The sequence below is a fragment of the Erpetoichthys calabaricus genome, chromosome 3, assembly GCF_900747795.2.
Source record: "Erpetoichthys calabaricus chromosome 3, fErpCal1.3, whole genome shotgun sequence".
NCBI classification, from domain to species: Eukaryota; Metazoa; Chordata; class Cladistia; order Polypteriformes; family Polypteridae; genus Erpetoichthys; species Erpetoichthys calabaricus.
The window spans coordinates 292,864,557-292,887,533 of NC_041396.2; the positions used below are offsets into that span (position 1 = coordinate 292,864,557).

The 22,977-nt window shown below is 39.1% G+C and overlaps 1 protein-coding gene across 1 annotated transcript in view; it reads right to left on the bottom strand.

Moving 5' to 3' along the window:
• racgap1 (Rac GTPase activating protein 1) overlaps window positions 1-21,736 on the bottom strand; it is a 79,223-nt gene extending 57,487 nt beyond the window's left edge. Inside the window, exon 1 of the mRNA XM_028798538.2 lies at window positions 21,563-21,736. The gene's annotated coding sequence lies outside the window, so the exon portion shown is untranslated. The remainder of the gene's footprint in view (window positions 1-21,562) is intronic.
• Window positions 21,737-22,977: the final 1,241 nt, after the last annotated feature.

The following is a 22,977-nucleotide window of genomic DNA, read 5'->3' on the forward strand; positions in this document are numbered from 1 at the left end:
ATGTAGTGAGAAGTCAAGCAAAATGACACCTTTTATTGGTTTATATCCTGAGTTGCCTCGAAAGCTTGCAATATTGTAATCTTTTTAGATAGCCAATAAAAGGTATCATTTTGCTTGACTTCTCACTATATGTGAAACTGGAAATTTTAAACACATATTACAATTTTCATTTAGCTAGAGTCTGTACATTTACAACTCCAGTAACAATAATTGCTTCTGACTCAACAGCCATGAGCAAATCACAGTAATTCCAGTAGAAAACTACAGAGAATGGAGTTAGGGTGGAAAACGTACAAACACTGAACTGGATGGGATGGGCCTAGAATCTGAACATGACCTCCTGGATCTGTAAGGCAGACGGCTCTAACTAGTGCTCTACTGGGTGACACAGTAGAGTCACAATAACTTTAAATTTGCTCCACACAGGTGAAAACAACACTCTTCTATAAGTACAGTGATCCCTCGCTATATCGCGCTTCGTCTTTCACGGCTTCACTCTATCGCAGATTTTATATGTAAGCATATTTAAATATATATCGCGGATTTCTGCGGATAATGGGTCTTTTAATTTCTGGTACATGCTTCCTCAGTTGGTTTGCCCAGTTGCTTTCATACAAGGGACGCTATTGGCAGATGGCTGAGAAGCTACCCAACTTACTTTTCTCTCTCTCTCTCTCTCTTGCGCCGACTTTCTCTGATCCTGACGTAGGGGGATTGAGTAGGGGGGCTGTTCGCACACCTAGACGATACGGACGCTTGTCTAAAAATGCTGAAAGATTATCTTCACGTTGCTACCTTCTGTGCAGCTGCTTCCTGAAGCGACATGCTGCACGGTGCTTCGCATACTTAAAAGCTCGAAGGGCACGTATTGATTTTTGCTTGTTTGTTTTTCTCTGTCTCTCTCTCTCTCTTTGTCTGCTCCTGACGAGGGGGTGTGAGCTGCCGCATTCAACAGCTTTGTGCCGCAGTGCTTCGCATACTTAAAAGCCAAACAGCCCTATTGATTTGTTTGCTTTCCTCTCTCTTTCTGAGAGTCTTTGCTCCTGACGCGCACTCCTTTGAAGAGGAAGATATGTTTGCATTCTTTTAATTGTGAGACGGAACTGTCATCTCTGTCTTGTCATGGAGCACAGTTTAAACTTTTGAAAAAGAGACAAATGTTTGTTTGTAGTGTTTGAATAACGTTCCTGTCTCTCTACAACCTCCTGTGTTTCTGCGCAAATCTGTGACCCAAGCATGACAATATAAAAATAACCATATAAACAAATGGTTTCTACTTCGCGGATTTTCTTATTTCGCGGGTGGCTCTGGAACACAACACCCACGATGGAGGAGGGATTACTGTACTATAGTATAATAGTAACTGTGTTTTTTGTCAACCAACTATACAATACAGTGACACAAGAATTCCAAGCAACACTGCCCATAAAGTAAAAACTTTTTCTTGGAAACAGTAGAAGTCTATGTTAACATACACTCAGTTATCAACATTTTACAGATTTTAAAATGGAAAATTTAAACGTGCATTAGGCCTGGGCCCAGTTATGCAAAAATAAAGACATTGTTTATAAAACAAACTACGTTGCATTAATAGCTATAAGAGGTTACTTACAAAATGGATTTTACTCTAAATTAAATGGACAAAGAGCACAGTTAATGGAAGAATAGGGTCATCATGGGAGTCTCTCAGGGCACTGTCATTAGTCCTTTGCTTTTTGTAATTTATATCAGTGATATTGGTTCTAATACACAGTAGTTAGCAAACTAGTAAAACACCAAAATGGGAGGATTAGCAAATATACAGAACCAGAAAACAAAAAAATATATCCATATTACTAACCGAGAATGCTAAACCGGATGATGGACGCAGGCACATCCGGCCATGGGCCGTAGCTGCAAAAAGACGTACTGCGCAGGCGCAAGAAAGGGCGGACGGGATACACACCAAGAGGGGGATTTAACAAGCCCCAGGAACACAAAAAAAAAAGAACACAAAACCGCCCCCCCCCCCCCCCCCCCCCCCCCCCTCAAGCAACGGACGGGACACACACAAAGAGGGGGATTCAACAAGCCCCTGGAACACAAAACGAAAGAAGACGCTCGCTCAACAACAATCCTCACCCACACACCCCCCCCCCCCCAATCAATAAGAAGTGACACCCAAAGCCACATATCTAAAGGAAACGTCCATATTAAACATACGTCATCTCAAAACCTTCACACTAGGCAGCATAGGTGGATCTCATTAAAATAAAGCACTATTAACCGTTCAACTGGAGAAAAGGCTCCATATTAACAGTGAGTACGATCCTCCTTAATACTTATCCATATTTCGCACGCTGAGGAACAAACAAGTCATGCATACACGGTCACGGGTACAAAACTATTCGGATCGGATAACGGAACCAAACACACGAACACGAATGAAACAAAAAGAATACACGGCGGCGCATACAATGCGCTTCGGAAAATACGTGAGAAAAAATGTCTCGGATCAAAAAACGCAAAGCTCAAGTAACCCCGTTACAGAGACGTGCCCAAATGAACAGACACATTGAACGTAGATGCATACAGCGCGCGTCTCAAAGTGCTGCATCAAAACAAGCACGATTTCAAAAGAAAGAGCTTGCGTCTCAGACATACAAAAAAGGGAGCAAAGCAACGCGCATATGACCGGCCAGAAAACAAGCAAGCAGGACTCAAAAAGCAGAAAGCTCAACTGACCGACATACAAAAACGGACAAGGCACGATACAAACAATGCACGACGTAGAGTGAAACGGACTTTGCGCAAAGCGGAGGCGGATCAATTAAAACTCAAAAATAGCGCGTCACAAATAATGGACATGCAACAACGCGGCACTCAAACACCACAAGCAAAACATGCCCGTCGCAGACATCAACACCAGACGTCTGCTAAACTCTTACGCCAGTTGGCTGACAACGCTTTCAATAATGAGTCCACTATTGAGGAAAATTCATTGGGATTAATGAATGTCATTTGCAATCATTGTCATTCACTTAACTTCACAGAAGAAACAACTGGCAATACAAATAATGAATTTACACGTTGTTGTCAAAAGGGGCAAATTAGACTGCCTCCTTTACATTCATATCCGGAATATCTACAGAAGCTTCTAACTAAGGATGTGCCTGAAAGTAAAAACTTTATGAACAACATTAGATCCTACAATAGTTCATTTGCTTTTGCATCTACCAGAGAACATAACAGGACACCAAAAGGCAATGGCCCATACTGCTTTCGCATATGTGGTTAACACAACGCACTATATTATGTCCAAAAAATATTAATGTTAATCACATTATTAACCAGGTCATTTCATTACTTCCTGGAGAGACACGGCTCTTTCTAAGCTCTGACAAAGTTGACTCTGATGACGACAATGAACATCTGAATTTCCCATTAGAATATTTGAACACTATTAACCCGGATGGATGACCACAACACAACCTTACCCTTAAAAACGGAACAATAATCATGCTATTAAGAAACCTTAACACTAAACAGGGTTTATGCAATGGCACACGGTTAGTCGTCAACACCATAACACACGATGTTATTCAAGCAACAGTTCTTTCAGATTCACATGCTAACAATACTGTTCTCATTCTTGGAATTGACCTTACGAGTTCTGACCTAGAATTACCTTTTACATTGAAACACCGACAGTTCCCCATTAAACCTGCATTTGCCATGACCAGCAACAAATCACAAGAACAAACCATGGACAAGGTTGGCATCTACCTCTCTGAACCCGTTTTTGGACATGCACAACTTTATTTTGCCTTCTCATGTGTTCGACGTTCATCTCACATTAAAGTTAAAATTAAAAATGATCCATGCCAAGGAAGACTCATTCAAAGACAAGACACCATCTTTACTACTAATGTTGTATACAGAGAAATATTCCAATAAAACATTACTCTATGCCAAACACTCTATTTTGTATTTATATAGGCATCATCCAAACCTGCACACTATTCTATATCTAATTCATACATCTCACTCTTTGTCATGCCCCAACGCCAGGGGTTGGCGAGCGAAGCGAGCAGGGGGCAGAGCCCCCTAGTATCAACAGAACCAGGACAATGATCAAAACTAGACAAACACCAGGAAAATTCAAATCATTGTACTGAAATTTAATGTTCGATATGCAGGCAAAGGAACATTACTTAAACTGTAAATGTTTTCCTACATAAAGTGATCATTAAAATGGATTTTAGGGTTTATGTTGAGGTGCCATTCCTTTTCTATAGGAAATCTTCAGAAGTGATTAAAAAGGGTAAATGTTAGAATATGATGTTAAAACAAATTGAGCATAAATAAATGTTATGTGCATGTGTACAGTGTAATAGTGTGACCACATCTGGAATCCAGAGAAAAATTCAGGTGGCCACACTACAAAAAGGTATATTCTGGAGGATAGGTGTACTGAAACCAACTGTAAAATTCCACTTATTTTTAAAATGTATCTCAAACATACTGAATTAAAATCTGGTAAAAGCACAATAACAAAATACTAACAAACAAGCACCTACCTTTTTAAACACTTATCGTTATACTATTTTAATTACAGCTCAGTCAAATATATTCCTTTATTGCACTTGGAGGTGGCTGTGTATTGTTCAGGTTTCCATCACTCCAACATGTAACGTTAGTTTTCGGAGTCACAGTGTTTGCTTATGATAAGAAAAAAACTGTACAAGACCTGCAAGAATCTTCAACTAGTAGTTCAGTACCTTTAAACTCTTCAGAATAATCAGAACATTAATGTCAACAACTTAACTTTTAAAAAAAGGGAATTAAAATACACATATCAATGCACAGTTTGGTAATGTTGTTAGTAAGCAGCTAGGTGTTGTGATCAGTCACCTAAATTTACCCAGAAAAAAAGTCAATAAAACTGCTACCTCTGATGTCTACAGTATGGGTTCACACAGGACTAGCTCTTATCTTCCTTTTCCATTTTTTAAAAAAAGTGTGACTCTTCCCAATCCTTAGTGACTAAATTGAGTCCAGTTTTTCTGGGTAGTCGAGAGCTAAAAATTGCAGGCCAAAATACACAATTGAAAGCTCAGTAGGTCATGAAATGTTTACGATAACATAGCAGATTGATTCCCATTTAATTAATGTGCCTCATCTTTTAGATGCTACTTTTAAATATACTACCAAGCAACTTGATCCAAGCATTTACATTTTTCCATGCAAAGAAATGTTTTTTCAAACACTTCAGTGCTTTCATCTATGCCCAATGAGCTCACTGGGGAAGAAGAAGAAAGAAAGAAAGAAAAAAAAAAAAAAGTCCTTTTCATAACAGAACCAAAACTACAAAGCATTTTAGTTTAAAGCATGACATCTTTAGATTTGTAATGCACAAATTTCAAGCATTACAAATCCTAAAATACCATTAACCATTTTAATTGCTTATTAATGGACATTGCCTCCCTCAGAATTTGCCCTTTCCAGTTGTTGACTGTCTGCTGTCTATTACAATCCGACATTCTCTATTTCCCATGTGTCAGTTCACATTAAGTTGAACTACAATACATTCGTGACACAGCCATACAAAGCTGAGCTTTGTCTTTTACTTTCTTTTAGTCTAAACAGGGAGAATGCAAAGACAGTTTGAGAAGACACTCATATTTTACTGAACATTAAAGGCCTGCACAAAAAGGTTAATGCACTGATGTGGCTACCTAATCAGACTATGTAAGTAACTGTTAATAAAACAGTTTAATTTAGGTCTGAAATGGTTACTCTCACCAAAAAAAAAATGCTAACCATTGTTATGCAGTGAATGAAACAAGGAAACATACTACTAAAAACAATTTGTCATATTAACAATGCAAATCTAATAACTACTGAATATATATTCTACCTTTGAGGCAGTATGCCTGTACTTAATAGCCGTTAAATAATTTATCAAATAAGGGGTGCAATTAGTCAACATCACTTATGCCTCTTTTTTGCTTCTACAGTAAGTTATAAACCAATATAGCATTTTATATTTTTATGCAGTTTTATTATTATATTCAACTGTAGGGATGGAATTTTCAGATGAAGTAAAATACTTCAGAAATATTATTGTACCCCTTTTCAGTGTTCCCAGTCCTTAAATAATTAAACAGACATTAAAAAGACATTAAACAGGTAAACACCAGGGATTTTAACTTAGCTAAACAGTAAGGATGGAACATTCAAATAAAAAAACAAGTAAATATTTGACTAGAGTCAGACTTAGGTTAACGATTCTGGACATTACATGTACATTTGTAAGTGCTTTATTATATTTTATTAAATGGCTGCATTGGCATCCACCGCAAGAACAAATGCCAAAAGCCAAAAAAAAAAAAAAAAAAAATTTCTAGCTCTACTTGGGCCACCATTATTTAAATATGACAGCCACCAAAATCTCAAGCAGCTGCGCCACTGTCTATTTTTCAGTCTATTACTGACAGTTTGGTGCACATGTTCTTCTTGGGGCAGCAAGCTTTTAAAGCAGTCATGACAAGCAGCTAAAATATTTGTGAGCCACATATGTGCACTTCGCTACATTATAATTAGTATTTTTATTTTACTTGTGCATCTACAAATTATGAATTGTTTATGACACTGTTGCATGGGTCCAGTTTGCAACACTCGGTTGAAGTCCTGCAGTGGAACTGTACTGTGACATGTCTTACTTCCAACCAGGCACAAGCAGAGTGGTTAAAGGTCAGGAAGAATTCAGGTTAGTTAGTAAGATAGTGACAGGGTGAGAATAGAGAGCAAAGTAAAAGAGCAGGCAGGTCAAAGGCAGACTTGCTTTATTACTTCAGGGGTGTCAAACAGGCAGTAGCAGGGTACAATTTACTGTATATTGTGGCTTTCGCAATTAATAGCCAGTTGGCAACTGTGGACAAGCCCGCAAAAGCAGCTCCTGTGGGTCTCACAGGTTCATCACAGTGTTAAGTCAAAGTCTGCATAATCTACTTTCTATCTCATTTACAGATGTCCTTCTGGCATTGCGAGCAATCTTTGTTTTCATTTGGGCGACGGACTGGAAAATGGGACTTGTCATCCCTATCTGGAAAGGGAAGGGTGATCTCCTGGATTGCGGCAACTACAGTGGGATAACACTGCTCTCGGTTACAGGTAAGGTCCTTGCTAGGGTCACCCTCAATAGGATCAGTGATTACTTGCTCACCCTTTAGCGACTGGCGCAGTCTGGTTTTACACCCAAGAAGTCTACCATCGACCACATCCTGGCACTGAGGGCACAAACGCAAATTTCAGCTGAGTTTCTTTGCAGCCTTTGTTGATTTTCATACAGCGTTCAAATTAGTTGATCGAGCTGCCCTGTGAAAAATCCCGATACTTCGTGGGATTCCCCCATGCTGGATATCATGGCCGGCCTGTACACTGGTATTGTGACTGCTGTGCAGAGTTGAGGGAGAAAATCTGCATTTTTCCCAGTTGATTCTGAAGTTCATCAGGGGTCTATTTTTGCTCCTACTCTGTTCAATGCTTACATGGACTGGGTGTTGGGCAGGGTTGTGGGGTCCAGAGGCTGTGGGGCATCTGTTGGTGAAGAAAGAGTCACTGATTTTGACTCTGCTGACAATGCTGGGAATTTTGCGGAGTCAATGGAGGTTCTGATTGGGGCTCTGACAGAGACTGAGCGAGGGGTCCGAGTGTCTGGGCTTGTGAGTGTCCTGATAAAAACCAAGATCAGGACTTCAATGACCTCTTGAGCACAGCCATCAGCAGTGTGTGTGTCTGTCTGTGGAGAGAATGTCAACCTTGTCGAGAGGTTTACTTACTTCAGCAATGGCATTCATGTCTCTGGTGGGGTGTATGGCGCTCCTGATATCTCTGCAAAAGGACAAAGGTCCAAGTCTTTAGAGCCCTGGTGCTTCCTGTTTTGCTATACAGTATTGTTAACAGACATGAACGCTATCCAGTGACTCATTCGGTACTGTGTCTCTTCAGAGAATCCTTGGGTACCGCTAGTTTGACTGTGTCATTGTAGAGCATTATGACAATTATGGCAATGTGGAGCGATTCCCAGAGGGTGATCCGGCTTGCATGATCCTCATCGTTGTGGACCCAAGAGGCTGGACCAGCAAAGGTGACGCTCACGTAAGTCCTGGCTACGTCACTTAGATGGTCAATTCCGGAGTGTGGGACAGAAAACTGGAATCCCGAGCTGTTTTGTTGTGTGGTGGGTGCAGCAAGCCAGTGCATTCTCCCCAACCTGATCTAACCTGGCTTAAATCTGTTTAGGTACACCTAATTATTTCAGGTATTGCGTGTCAAGCTAGCAACTATGTAAGACAGACTAGTTATGTGACAAGGCATATTAGCTGACACGACTCTTTAAAAGTGGGGTCTTAGGGCATTATAATAAAAGAAAATCAGAATTATGACAGAATTATTTCCATTTGCTTTAATGAGAAGGCCTTTAGCATTAAACAACAGTCAGGGATTATAGGCTTAAGAGTGAATGAGACAATCAAATTCAAAATGATGCCTTCATGGCACAAAGAAAACTTTAGAAAAAACTACAGAGTGCTGGTATGATTAAAAAAAAATGACAATGTTGGGATGGGTTCTGGCTAAACATTTTACTAATTAAGATAAGCCGAGAATTCAAAATAATAAAAATGTAGATCATGGAAGTGAAAAAACAGATCTGTAAAATACTGCAGTAGTATTTTTATTTTTTTGCATGTAAAAGTCTCAAAATGCAAACAGGTGAGAATAAAAAAAAAAAAAAAAAAACACTTTGTATTGTACTCATTCAGAAGAAGGTAATCACAAATACTCCTGCTGGGTGTAATGAACATACTGCATAGGGCTGTTCATAGTCTACCAGAAGAAACATCACTGCAGAAAACTTACCTCTGTCTTTGTTTCGTCCAGTGCTTTAGAAAGTATGCCAACCCTGAAAAAAATTGTGCCAGTTTCATCTTATCTTCTTTAGCTTACCAAAGTTATTTGCCTCAGATTTAGATGCGATAGAGATAGGAAATTCAATTGGTTTATGTGAAGCCTAATATCACATATGTAAATGTACATTGTCCTTATACAGTGGAACCTCGGTTTGCGAGCATAATTCGTTCCGGAAACATGCTCGCAGTCCAAAGCACTCGTATATCAAAGTGAATTTCCCCATAAGAAATAATGGAAACTCAAGATGATTCGTTCCACAACCCAAAACTATTCATATAAAAATGATTAATACAAAATATAAAGTAAAAATACATAAAACAAATTAACCTGCACTTTACCTTTGAAAAGAATCATGGCTGGTGTGAGGGAGTTTCTAAACTCTTGTGGGATTCCACCCAACGGGACGACATGCGGAAGAGCGTCCCAAAGCAATTGCAGTCTCCTAGCGCTGTAGCAGTTCCCCGTAAAAGCGAATCCGAAAAGATCGCGAACATGCTATAAGCGCCTGCCGTCGATGGGCGATACAAGGAACAAGGAACATTATAAATGCGCAGGGCACAGTACTAGTTGGCCACGACCCTGCCTGACTGCTGTGTCTGTGTATAGGAGAGTGGCAGATCCCGCTACAATAAATAACCGTGCTGTTGCTGTTTCAAGCTGAATAAAGCTGGTGTTGCTAAAGTACTGAGACTCAGCTTCGTGTTTTGGGGTGCAAGACGGGGACTTGCACGTCACAACACACACAGTCACAATGCTGTAGTAAATAGTATACGCTCGTATGGATGTTGACTATGAGTGAGGCACGCCGACTCAGACGGAGAATAGGAGAGGATTGCCCACAATCCCGCAGCGAGAGAGAGAGAGAGAGAAGAACCATCAGCTCAGTTGTGATCACATGACGCTCAGCAGACAAAGCGTATACATACTACTCGTATTGCAAGGCCTCACTCGTTTATCAAGTCAAAATTTATTAAAAATTTTAGCTCGTCTGGCAAAACACTCGTAAACCGAGGTTCCACTGTAGTTTATTTCTTTATGGAATGCTTGTAAAAGCTGCAATTGTGTCAAGGGAACTATACATTTGCAGCACTTTTGGATACAAATAATTAAGGAATTTTTGCAATATGGCAGTTTAGTACAATAATTTATTACTTTTCTGAATCAACAAAGACTCATTGTCTCGTCACTCAAAAAGAGTGGTTGTGACCTTGGTCATTCCTAGCAGCAAGCACCAAAGAAGCTCAATAGCTATGTGTAACATTGTTGACCAATCTTAAGGTGCTAGGTGTCTTAACAACTAATTTTAGCCAACATTACATAATGTTAGCTGTTTTGCTTCTTCAGTTAAGTTTGCAAGATCAAAAACTGACCCTCTATATGGAATTTACTTATCTGCTGTCTCTTATCTATATTGTCTTGTGCATGCAAAAGCTGTGGAAGTCTGCCTACTAGTGAAGAATGAATCAGGCTTCAGGCTCCACTCCGGCTTTACGACTTCGGATGAAAGCAAGCTGCTCTGCTCAGGCAGCTGAATTTTCTGGCTCAAAATGACTGCAACACCAAACTCCAAGACTCAGCATGATGTGAAGATGAGCAAAGAATTTTTAAAACTTACATTTTTAAATATTTAAATAGTAACATACATAATACTTGGACATGGGGAGACCATCAAATTAAAAAGCTGGAAGTTATCCTTATTTATTTCCTTCAAAATTTTAAAATCTTATTTTGTTACCAGTAAACTCCATTTGCTTAAATAAATCAGCTCAGTCAACCTTTTCTTACATCTTAGTCCTAAAAGATAGCCTAATAACACTTCTCTAGTTAATTCCAGTATGGCAACCAAAGATGTTAAGTTTTCCAGAGGAGGCCTGAAAAGACTTTTTTTTAATGCTTTTTTCATTTTTAACCATTTCTGTTGTGCTATTGGGATGGCGTGGTTGTACAATGGTTAGCACTGCTGTCTTGTAACTCTAAGGACCTAGGTTTGAATCCCATGCCAGTGTTCAGTCTTATATAAGCCATTCATTTCGGTGTGTGCTTAAGAGTTTCTTTGATGGCCTTTTAGCCAAGGATACACAGTAGTTTCTCCTGATACTGAATGTATGATTTGTTGAGGACACTGGTAAACTCACCACAGATTCCAAGTCCTTTTACTATGGCATTCCCTCTAGCTAAAGGTGTCTAATTTTTACTGAATATTTGCAACACTCAGACCTCTGTTTCTCAAAGAAAGGAGGTTGATGCACATCTCAGGAAACATGGCACCTCAGGTCAATCCTCCGAGATCGCTGCAATGTCATTCACTGCCACCCAATGTCACTATTGGCTCTTTTCTTGACAGATATGCCACGTTAACATTGCCACTACGCCACTCGGCATGTGAAAGACCCCAAAGCCCAATAACATGGTGGAGGAAGTCCACACCTTCAGTTCTTTGGTCTTGTATAACTTTTTGCCTGATCAGTATGACTGGCACTTGCAATGAAAACAATCAGTCAGCCTGTGTAATGTGCTTCATTGTCAGCAGAGCTCGTCAAGGATCTTTTCCTGTCAGCAATGCTGTGTGCCCGCATCATGGTGTTTCTCCTGTTAACCACAGCACAAGGCCATGAGAAAGACCAGAACCTCAATTTCATATGTCTAAGTTGCGTTGTGCATCCCAGCATAAGCTCTCAATTGAGACTAAGATCAAGATTCATGGCGCAGTGTTTTCTGAGTTTGTGTGACATACAGGCAACCCTTAGCAGTTTTTTTTTTTTAATTTTATTTTGCGTATGTATACACATATATTTACACATATTTTACTTTTTGTTTTAACACATTACACTTTATCACATTTCTGAATCAGTCCATATTTCTGTAGTGATTTTGCTGACTTTGAAAACATGGAGAAAAAAAAAAATCATTGAATTACATGTTATTTGAAAATGCAACACTTTTAGTTATCTCCTCATTTAAATTAATAAAAACAAGAATATTAGCCTCACCTCAATGCACACAAGACGGAGGCCATCCCTGGATGGAGGTCAGGGTATATGTATACAATTCAGGCACATCAAATCGATTGCAGAGTCAGAACCAAATTGACTTTGGAAAAACATGCTAACTCCACGTAACTAGTCTGGAATTTGTATTATGTATACATATTTTAATACTATAAACAGATATTAGAAACTGCTACTACTACATAGGAAAATACTTTTGTTCTAATCTGCATAATATGTGCTTGCAGAGAAGCAGGTATTTGTACAGAATTTTGTAGCATCCATTCAGACATACAATTTGATTAAGCACATCGTTACAACTACAGGTCAGGTTAGGGAGCACGCACAGGTGACGTGGTGCACCCACCACACAACGAAACAGCTTTGGATTGTGGTTGGCAACCCCCCAGGCAGACACGCAGACCAGTCCCACTCTCCGGAAAAGATCATCTATCTGCTGCAAGCCAGGTGTTACATGGGTGTCCCCTTGGACTGGTCCAGCCACTCGGGTTTTCAACAATGAGGATCCTGCGAGCCGGATCACCCTCGGGTAATCACGCCACTTGTCCTTAGTGCCATACTTGACGCTCACTCACAATGTAGGTAATGTGCCTCATTTTGGACTCCATGAGCAACACAGTCAAACCAGCAGTACCCAAGGGTTCTCTGAAGAGACACAGTACTGAAGGAGTCCAGTCTTTGTCTCAGGTCACTGGGTAGTGTCCATATCTCGCAAATACCCTTCTGGTTTCTACTACAATTAATTTAAATCTTACATTTTTAGCCAACCTATACTTCTCTTAATAGCCAAAGTAGGGTATCTACTAGAGATATAGAGATAGAAAGAGAGACAGACAGACATAATTTGGAATGTGAAACAGCTAAACAAAAAGTTAAATTCAGCTAGACAATAACTTTTCACAAGCTTAAACTAGCTTCTAATTAAGAGGGTGAATGCAACAAAAACAATGGTAGTCCTCTAGAACAGTGGTCCCCAACCTTTTTGACAGCAAGGACCACTTTATTAGATGCAAATTTTTCCACGGACCGGTCGGGGGGGCAGTTTTATATACAATTTTCATAACATTTCTATTATTAAAGTTATTAAGCAGTTCGCATACGTTTGCAACCTGAGATTTTTCTTCTTTTTTGCATATAACAAAGACATATGCTTTACATTTGCCAATCCAACAGATTGCACATCACAAACATTAACACTGCTATCTTTTTTTCGTGTCTGCCGTTTCTATAGGAGGGTGACAATGAGTTAAATTCCAATGGATGTTTTTCAAATGTTGACAAGCAATAAGCAAAAGTAATCAATGAAAACCACAGAAAATGTTTCTGTTTGGGGATCGTTGTGCAAACGTGCACAACTGAGCTACGACCACAGATCTAACTGCTCTGTGGATGATTCGTTCAAGCAGTTCAAGGTCACTTCGTTGTAATGAAAGCATCTGTTGAATGTACTTCGTAGTAACGTGATTTCTATAGACTCATGTCATATGGGGAAACTGTCGGGACCATAAAAATACTTTGTTGTAATAGTCTCTCACCTTGGTCTCTCTCCTCTCTCTGCACCGTTGCGGACCGGTAGTGGGCCGTGGGCCGGGGGTTGGGGACCCCTGCTCTAGAACACAGCTTGCCTATTAGTAACATTTCTTTCATTCTACTGTAAGTACATTTTAACTTGTAAGTTCAGTGCAGATCAAATGACCTATGAAAGCAGTGATAATCCAGTTTACTTTCCCCATAGATCTAAATGGGTCAAAAGGCAGCCTCTGTACTCAGTCCTAACAATTCTTTGACTGGTGAGCGACAGCCATAGTACATCTACTTTGAAACAAGTATGCATCTAGCACAGTTCCATAACTAACATCTTCAGAAAACATAAAACTGACAGTCATGTATAGTAAATAAATCCATTCACTGTTCAGTACTGCAAAAGATTAATTCCTAATAAATGAATGCTCACAATATAAAAAAATAAAAATATGCATACTATTCTGATATTTTTACTAAGGTAACTTACAAAAAAAAACAAAATTGTAACAGTACTACTCCTACACAGACAGACAACTGTGGGACTGCAATCGATCTTTCTTTTATAAAGAACTTTTAAATGACAAAATATACCAGTTTAAACCAAACCACCCATCCCCCATGAAAAAATAAGCAATTTTTAAAATTTTCAATGTGTGTTGCATGGCAACAGCTAAGCATAGAAAACCTAAAAGAGGGAAAAGTCCTTTGCACAAAAAAAAAAAAGAGTAATCCTGGAAAAAAAAAAATGTTCAAAGACTATGGACCAGGATTAACATTTATGGAAACGATCATTAACAGATTATTGTCCGTAAAAACACAAACTGAATGCAACTGGACTTCTTAAAGCCAAGTGAAAACTGGCGGAAGGAGGCCTTAAAGTGACAAATTAAATATTTCCTTTATTCCATGAAAGCAGTGATACGTCCAATTTACTTTGCTGTACACTTAAATGGGCCCGAAGACATCCTGCATGGAAACAATAATTCAGTTTCTGTGCCAAGCACTGACTCCTAACAAGCCAACTACAAATCTTCATGACTGTTTGAGTGAGAACAGTAAAATATTTTGGCAGCCCTGGACGATCAACTAGTCAATAAGAAGTTCTGAGTTTGAGAGTAGGACTAATGTCTTGAATTGTGATAGACAAATGGAAGTAATTTTCTATGTAAACCAAACTTCATAATGAGGAATGCAACTTTATATTTATACACTGACTGTATGAATAAAGAGATTTTTTTTTTTATATACACACAATTACACAAAGTTGACACAATAAGGTATTATTAAACTGTATCACATATAAAATTGCTTAGAGGTACAAATAGAACTACTTTTCAAGCATCATGTTGTAGGAGAGGCATTTAAACATTATTTCAGCTCTTATATTATCTATTTTAAAAAATATTTAAAGCAAAAGAGATTGGTAAGGATCACACTTAATTTTTGGTTTGAATGTATATGTGCATCATTAGCAGCAAAAAATTATGGAAAATCAACATGAGGTAAATTTTACATAAAATACAAAGCAAACACCAAGTATAAAGAGATGTGTCCAATGTGACTTTACCTACTGTATAAAAAGCTGTGATTTTTACATTTTGTCCCCATCACAGTATTCTTACCATATCTCTCCGGTATATGAAGTTGTCTTTGTAGAGAAATATCTAAAATCTTCATAATTAATAGGTTTCTGGAATTTTACAATTCTAATGGTGCCAAGTGCCACCTAAAGTGAGCAACTCCATTTTTAGTTATGTCACTGGACTTGTATCTTGACATACAAACACGCCAGGCATATGTCCAAAAGTAGTCAAAAAAATTTTTTTTAAGGTGGCTCTGAGGCTAAGGATCTGCGCTGGTATTCCGAAGGTTGCCGGTTCGAATCCCCGTCACTACCAAAAGAGATCCTACTCTGCTGGGCCCTTGAGCAAGGCCCTTAACCTTCAATTGCTCCAGAGGCACTGTACAATGGCTGACCCTGCGCTCTGACCCCATGGGGTATGCGAAAACTAACAATACAAGAAATTGTATAAGGCGAAATAAAGAACAAAAAAAAAAAAAATCCGTTTAGAGCACCTAACTGAAGTTTTGACTGTTACAACGCATTCCCTAATGTATGCACAATGTGTGTGTAGAGTTGTCTCCTCAAAGACGGAGTTAACATGGGCTTGTTTTCATCCCAGATACCCAAACATATGCTAGATGGACACATAGGAGGACAGAGTCACGTGGCCAGTTTGCACGTGGCAATGACATAGCACCCTGTTCCTGATATCTGCTTCAGAATAGTAAGTTTACACTATTTTCACTAAATTTATATATTCATTCATATACTGACAGACAGACAGGATAGACAGACAGTGTGCATCAAAATTAGCATATATACTCACGGATAAGTCGGACTTGTTTTTACTGTATAATTTCTGGTATTTTATAATGTTGGTTGTATAAGTTGAATGCAGAAAACTCACGCTATTGGTCCAAGAGATTATGATATGCTAACACCCACCTGAAAAAGTAACCACAGAGCACACTCCCTTTATTTCTATGTATTCTGCCTACGTGACCACACGGTAATACCTGAACTATTCTGATTCGACGTTTGCACTGATTTGTGTTTTTTGTATCTCACACCCTCATACACCTTTATCGTAACAGCATCCCTTATCCACAATGGAGTGTTCGATCAGAAGAAAATATGAAGCTAGCTTTAAATTAAAAGTCGTTGAAGTGGCAAAAGAAATTGGTAACTACGCTGCTGCAACAAAATTCGATGCGTCTGAGAAACTGGTTGGTGTGAGATTGGAGGAGGGAAGACTTGAACGGGCGTACAAGTTAGGGTCTGATTTTATGGGTTTCAAGACCCGATTTATACAGTATGTTAACACTAATGGTACTGCTATTTATATACCTATACAGTAATCCCTCCTCCATCGCAGGGGTTGCGTTCCAGAGCCACCCGCGAAATAAGAAAATCCGCGAAGTAGAAACCATATGTTTATATGGTTATTTTTATATTGTCATGCTTGGGTCACAGATTTGCGCAGAAACACAGGAGGTTGTAGAGAGACAGGAACGTTATTCAAACACTGCAAACAAACATTTGTCTCTTTTTCAAAAGTTTAAACTGTGCTCCATGACAAGACAGAGATGACAGTTCTGTCTCACAATTAAAAGAATGCAAACATATCTTCCTCTTCAAAGGAGTGCGTGTCAGGAGCACAGAATGTCACATAGATAGAGAAAACAATCTCTAGCAAACAAATCAATAGGGCTGTTTGGCTTTTAAGTATGCGAAGCACCGCGGCACAAAGCTGTTGAAGGCGGCAGCTCACACCCCCTCCGTCAGGAGCAGAGAGAGAGAGAGAGAGAGAGAGTTTGTTTTTCAGTCAAAAATCAATACGTGCCCTTCGAGCTTTTAAGTATGCGAAGCATCGTGCAGAATGTCGTTTCAGGAAGCAGCTGCACAAAAGATAGCAACGTGAAGATAATCTTTCAGCATTTTTAGACGAGCGTCCGTATCGTCTAGGTGTGCGAACAGCCCCCCTGCTCAATCCCCATACGTCAGGATCACAGATAGTCAGCGCAAGAGAGAGAGAAAAGTAAGCTGGGTAGCTTCTCAGCCATCTGCCAATAGCGTCCCTTGTATGAAATCAACTGGGCAAACCAACTGAGGAAGCATGTACCAGAAATTAAAAGACCCATTGTCCGCAGAAATCCGCGAACCAGCAAAAAATCCATGATATATATTTAAATATGCTTACATATAAAATCCGCGATGGAGTGAAGCGCGATATAGCGAGGGATCACTGTATACAATTTTTATGAACAATTTATGTGCCACATATGGTACATGTTTTGAACATGAACATTTCACATAGACGCGCTATAACAGAGGTAAACTCAGATCATGACAACCCTTCTACATTGGAGGAAGAATGCACATCGCACTTTTGCCATCGCTGTACTTTGTATATGTATATGGGAAGCTCTGCACTTTACTTGTGACTTTACGCTGTAGGAAGTAAGTAAATAAATAAAGGTAAATAGGTAAATAATATTCAAAAGCAATGTTATTTACCTTTATTTATTTACTTACTTCCTACAGCCTAAAGTCACAAGTAGTGTGCAGAGGGCATGCTCAAAAAATATGTGTAATGCCACGAAAAGTGCCTGCTGACACTTTAGTACGCAAGCAATGGTACAAGAATGCAGTTACCCTTTGTGAAAGTGTTTCTTTGATATTTGGTCTTCAGGCTTCACACATTATACACTTCATGTCTACATACATTATATAGTTTATGCCTACTTTTTGTCATTTACTACTAAAACATGAAAAACGTTTCTGTTTTAACAATGTTTTTATACAGATTACTGTAGAAACGAAACACACATGAAATGCGTGTGTTCCAAATAACGATCATTATTTCCACTCAAACTCCACTTCACTCCCAGATAATCAATCAAGGCATAAGCTGGGAGAAGTCTGTGCACGTTCTAAGTCGGTGGGGGGATGGAGTAGCCGGCTGCTTTCAGCTTGTCTTTTTCGGCACATTTAGAGGACAAAAGACGCTGGTGGAGAGGTGCGAACGGATTTAAGGAGCAATTCAAGGTGGGACAGATCTACGAGTTTTTTCATAGGCTCTGGTAATTCTAGTGTTAATTAGGCTAGGAGTTCAATTGAACACAGAAGTTGGCTGGAACAAACACCTGCAGCCTCAGGAGGTCCCCAGGATCGTGTTTGGGAAGCACTGTACTAGATACATCATATGAACTGAGCCAACATGACACATGGGAGAGAACATTTAAATTTTCAAATTCATCACCCTCCACACTAATGTTAAAAAAACAAAACAAAACTCAGCTATCATTTCTGAGAAGTTTAAAAAAGATGGTAGGAAAGAGCTATTTGTGACGATTGACCAGCCCTTCCCATCTCATTTAACCAGGAATGATGGACATACTTGTCAAGTATTTTAGTTTACCATTACTGCTGGAAATACCAGAATACAGTGTAACAAAAACGTAAGAATCAATTTAATGATTTACTTTGGTAGGGGGAAAAAATATGTTAAGACAAACTGACCTGATAGATAGATAGATACTTTATTAATCCCAAGAGGAAATTCACATACTCCAGCAGCAGCATACTGATACAAAAACAATATTAAAGATTGATAACAATGCAGGTAAAAACAGACAATAACTTTGAATAATGTTAACGTTTACCCCCCCAGGTGGAACTGAAGAATCGCATAGTTTGGGGGAAGAATGATCTTCTCAGTCTGTCAGTGGAGCAGGACAGTGACAGCAGTCTGTCGCTGAAGCTGCTCTTCTGTCTGGAGATGACACTGTTTAGTGGATGCAGTGAATTCTCCATTATTGACAGGAGCCTGCTCAGCGCCCGTCGCTCTACCACAGATTTCAAGCTGTCCAGCTCCATGCCAACAATAGAGCCTGCCTTCCTCACCAGTTTGTCCAGGCGTGAGGCGTCCTTCTTCTTAATGCTGCCTCCCCAGCACACCACCGCATAGAAGAGGGCGCTCACCACAACCGTCTGATAGAACATCTGCAGCATCTTATTGCAGATAATAAATAATAAAATGGGTACAAGCAGACCAACTACTGTATTTCATAGAGCCAAAAAAGATCTACCCCCCAAATTAAAAGTGTACTCGAAAATCGAGAAAGTAAAACAAAAATGACTTGTCTGGATAAACAGAAAAACATTTTGGAGATGTATTTAGTTATTTTACACGCGAGACAGTTCAGCCAGTAATGGCTGGGAAGCAGAGTTCTCATCACTTATCACTCCTTCCGCCAATGACCTAATGCAAGTGCAACAGACAAATCTTTCATTATCCTCATAGGTATCACATGTTCACACACTTGTTTGATAACACCAACAAATGACGGAACTGTCAAAGTTAATATTTAATAGCCTGGACATTGCCTGGTAAGAAAAAAAAGAAAGCTACTTGCCAACCCTGGATGAAAAAATAAGGTACCTGTGTACTAAACGGACGGCAGTGAAACCTCCCCACGGAGCCCAACACTAGAATGGGTAGGGGGAAACCTTATAGAAATGCAACTCAAAACAATTGTATGTATGTATACTATTCTAATTCATATTAATTTCTATATTTTTTTTATCCCAATAAATGTTATGAATTCATCAAAACACTTCTGTTTTCCTTTGTCATGCTGTCCATCCGTTTAGTACACAAGTAACACTGCCGTACGTTTAGTACACAAGTTCCAAAAATAATACATTGTTGCCTTTGCTCTGCAACATAATCTTTATTTTCAAATATTAAATTTCTATTTACCCTTCAAGGTACTACCCAAAAGTGCTGGCACATAAACCATAGTTGCATACCTGTTCCCACAAGCAAATCACCTTAAAAACAGAAGCCACATTGACAAGTCCATTAAAAGTGGCATCTCTAACCGACACACAATTTGCCATCTTCGTGCTACACAGAAACAATTCTTTTTCAATTGACCCATGCCAATGCCATGCTCTTCAAAGCACTTTAAGGGAATGGCATAACATGGCAGATGATTCTGGAACATCTCCTTGTATTACAATGAAGTCAGAACCTATTCCAGTATCCTTAAATACGAACAAACAAACAATCCATGATGGAATCCTAGTCATGTCCACACACACACACACACACAGCAAAGAAGCCATTGTTAAATAATTCAAACATCCAAACTCCACAGGGTCACCGGGCAGGAACTCAAACCCTGGTATTTTGAACTGGGAAACTGCCGCTTTAACCATTGCACCATATACTATTAATCACATCCAAACAGGCAAATAATCTGATGAACAAAAATTCATTAATTTGACAACAGGGTCTGTATTATTTACATTACATCATTTTTTTTCCTTTTTGGCTTGGGGTTTCTTTGTAGAAGACAGTGAACTTGCAGCTTTTAAAGCAGCTGTAATTATAAATGATTACTTATGAAGACTAAATGCAATGATACAACAAAGCAAGTTTCCAGATGTTACACTTTGATTACATATTTATGAAGTAAGATGCTCCGTATCACGATGCAAGAGGTGAACTCTTAAGAACTGTGGTAAAAAAGGCAATCTCCTTAGCCATTAGAGCACATAATGATGTTCACGCTCTGCAACTTTGGAATCAATCTTTATTTTACATAGTGCTATTAACAAACAGGCCATCACAAGGTGTTTTAAGCAGGATAATATGGATATAAAACACTGCACCACTAACTTAATAGCTATACCTAAAAGGTAAATAAGCTAATATAAGGGTAATGACTTTAGGGGTCTTTACAGACTACAACAGTTGAATACAGTGAATAATAAAATGAGCTAGAAGAAAAATAATTCAGTCTAGAGGTAAATTCATTATGCATATAATATGAAAATATGTACCATAAGGCCAACATCATGTAACTCAACACATCTGTAGCTTTCCCTCGAATAATTCGAATGCTGTAAATAGATATTTAGCAGCCAGATGACGGAGTAAAAAAAAAAATTAAAAAAAAAATGATTTCAACAGAGAAATATTAAAAGAAGTAAGTGCTATGTTTATGTAGATATCCACAAGTTGAAGTGAATTTTCTGGATTTTTTCAAACAATCTTTACAGAGCCACAAGTAGCCCACCCTCACACTGGTAAATAACAAAGATATCGATCAAGGATAGAGTCTCACAATGAGTTTCGATTAACATCACAGCTTACAGAAAAAGGTAACGACTTTCAATTGCAAAAAAATGAAACCAATTTAATGCATTCTAGCATAATTAAGTCCCCTGAGTAAAGTCATCAGACAAACGAACAATAAGAATACATTAATGGCAATTCAGTCTGACATGTTTTCACCTATTCTATGAGAAAATGAGGCAATAAGAAGAGATGCAGGATAAAAAAAAAATACAACTGCGGCGCTTATTCTTGTAAACCACCAATACGCTAAATCAATAAATTACTCCTGTATAATTCAGTATTGCCTGTTCCATCTTATTTACAAAGGGGATTAGTTTCCATCGGACGGCGGCAAACAAACTGAACATTTCCCGCACTTACCCCCAAAATATTCCCTTCCGGGATTTTTTTTAGTGTTGATAAAAGCAGATTTCTTTTCTCCGAGAGGCTTTTATTTTTTTACTCAAGTTGTTCCTGTTTTAATAGCAGCTCCATTTCGTTTCTCATGCGCTCCACTCCTAACAGTTTTCTATTCAATTCAAACTTTTGCCGCCGGCCAATCGCAGCGCACAAGGCTGCGTTCGGCTGATGTCGTCACACGAGAGGCGGGGAGTTTTACGCCGTGGAACTAGCCGACCATCTGCTGAGCCATGTTGGTAGTGGCAGCGCATGCGTACAATCCGTTTTCTGTCCTTTTTTTCCCAGCCCTTCTGTGCTACGTACCTCACTGCGTGGTACAATTACAGTACGTTAGTTGGCCTAAGGAAGCAGTGCGCTAGATAGTTTTCTTTATATGTCTGTCTATCAATGCATCATACAACGTCTGATTATCCAATGTTTACCAGGGAGCACCTTTTTATCCTCAAGTATAGATCAGCTTTTTCGAATATCATAAGCTATACGGCCGTGAATCTTTCTTGATGGATCTCTAAAACCCTTACACATTGCATTCTGAAGTTTTCGACTATTCTTTTAAAATTTTTAAACAAATTTCATACCGTAGATCTGATCTATTGTGATCATCAATTAATTTATTTCTTATATAGCACACTAAAATAAGAGGATGGTTAAAATACGTTAGTTTAGGTTAGGTCTGGTAGAGTTTATTATTCCAGGGGGATATTTGTTTGCTGCAGGAAAAACAAAGACATACAGTGTTACACAGATACAAAAAATAGTCCAAGACACAACAACCGACAACAAGTGTTACCAAAAGTACACACGCTCAAGATTAGTATAAGGTAGAAAATGAACCGTTAACGGTATTGCAACAGCGCTGACAATTTGCATCAGCCATGGAAATGTCACCCACGGTATGAGCTGGCATTCTGCCATGGAAATGAGCAGCTTCAGCGCCTGCAGCAGGGTTGTCTATGAAAAAAAAAAGCAAGCCGGCAATATTGCCAACAAAATTCCTTTAAGTGTGGCAATGGCAAACAGTCTTTTTAAGGATAGCAAGCTACTTAAAAGAGCCAAAGGATCCGTTTTAGCACGCAATGCTGGCACTGTATTGGCATCAGAAGTGGGATGAAAAGAAGACGTCCTGTTCAATTAAACAAGTGCCAAGTATTTACAGAGACTTGCAACGCACTTGTATGGCTCTTCTGATGAGTTGCTGGATAGCTTTAAGGCTGAGATCCAGAATCTGGAAAGCCCTTTGTAACATCTGCACAGGGGGAGAAGACAGCTGAAAGACTGCTACCTCTTCAGCTCTCCCACCAATTTTCCATCTATTAAGGTCCATGCCCTGGGTGGATGGGTGCCTGCAGACTTTCAAGCTAATGGAACTGGTAAAA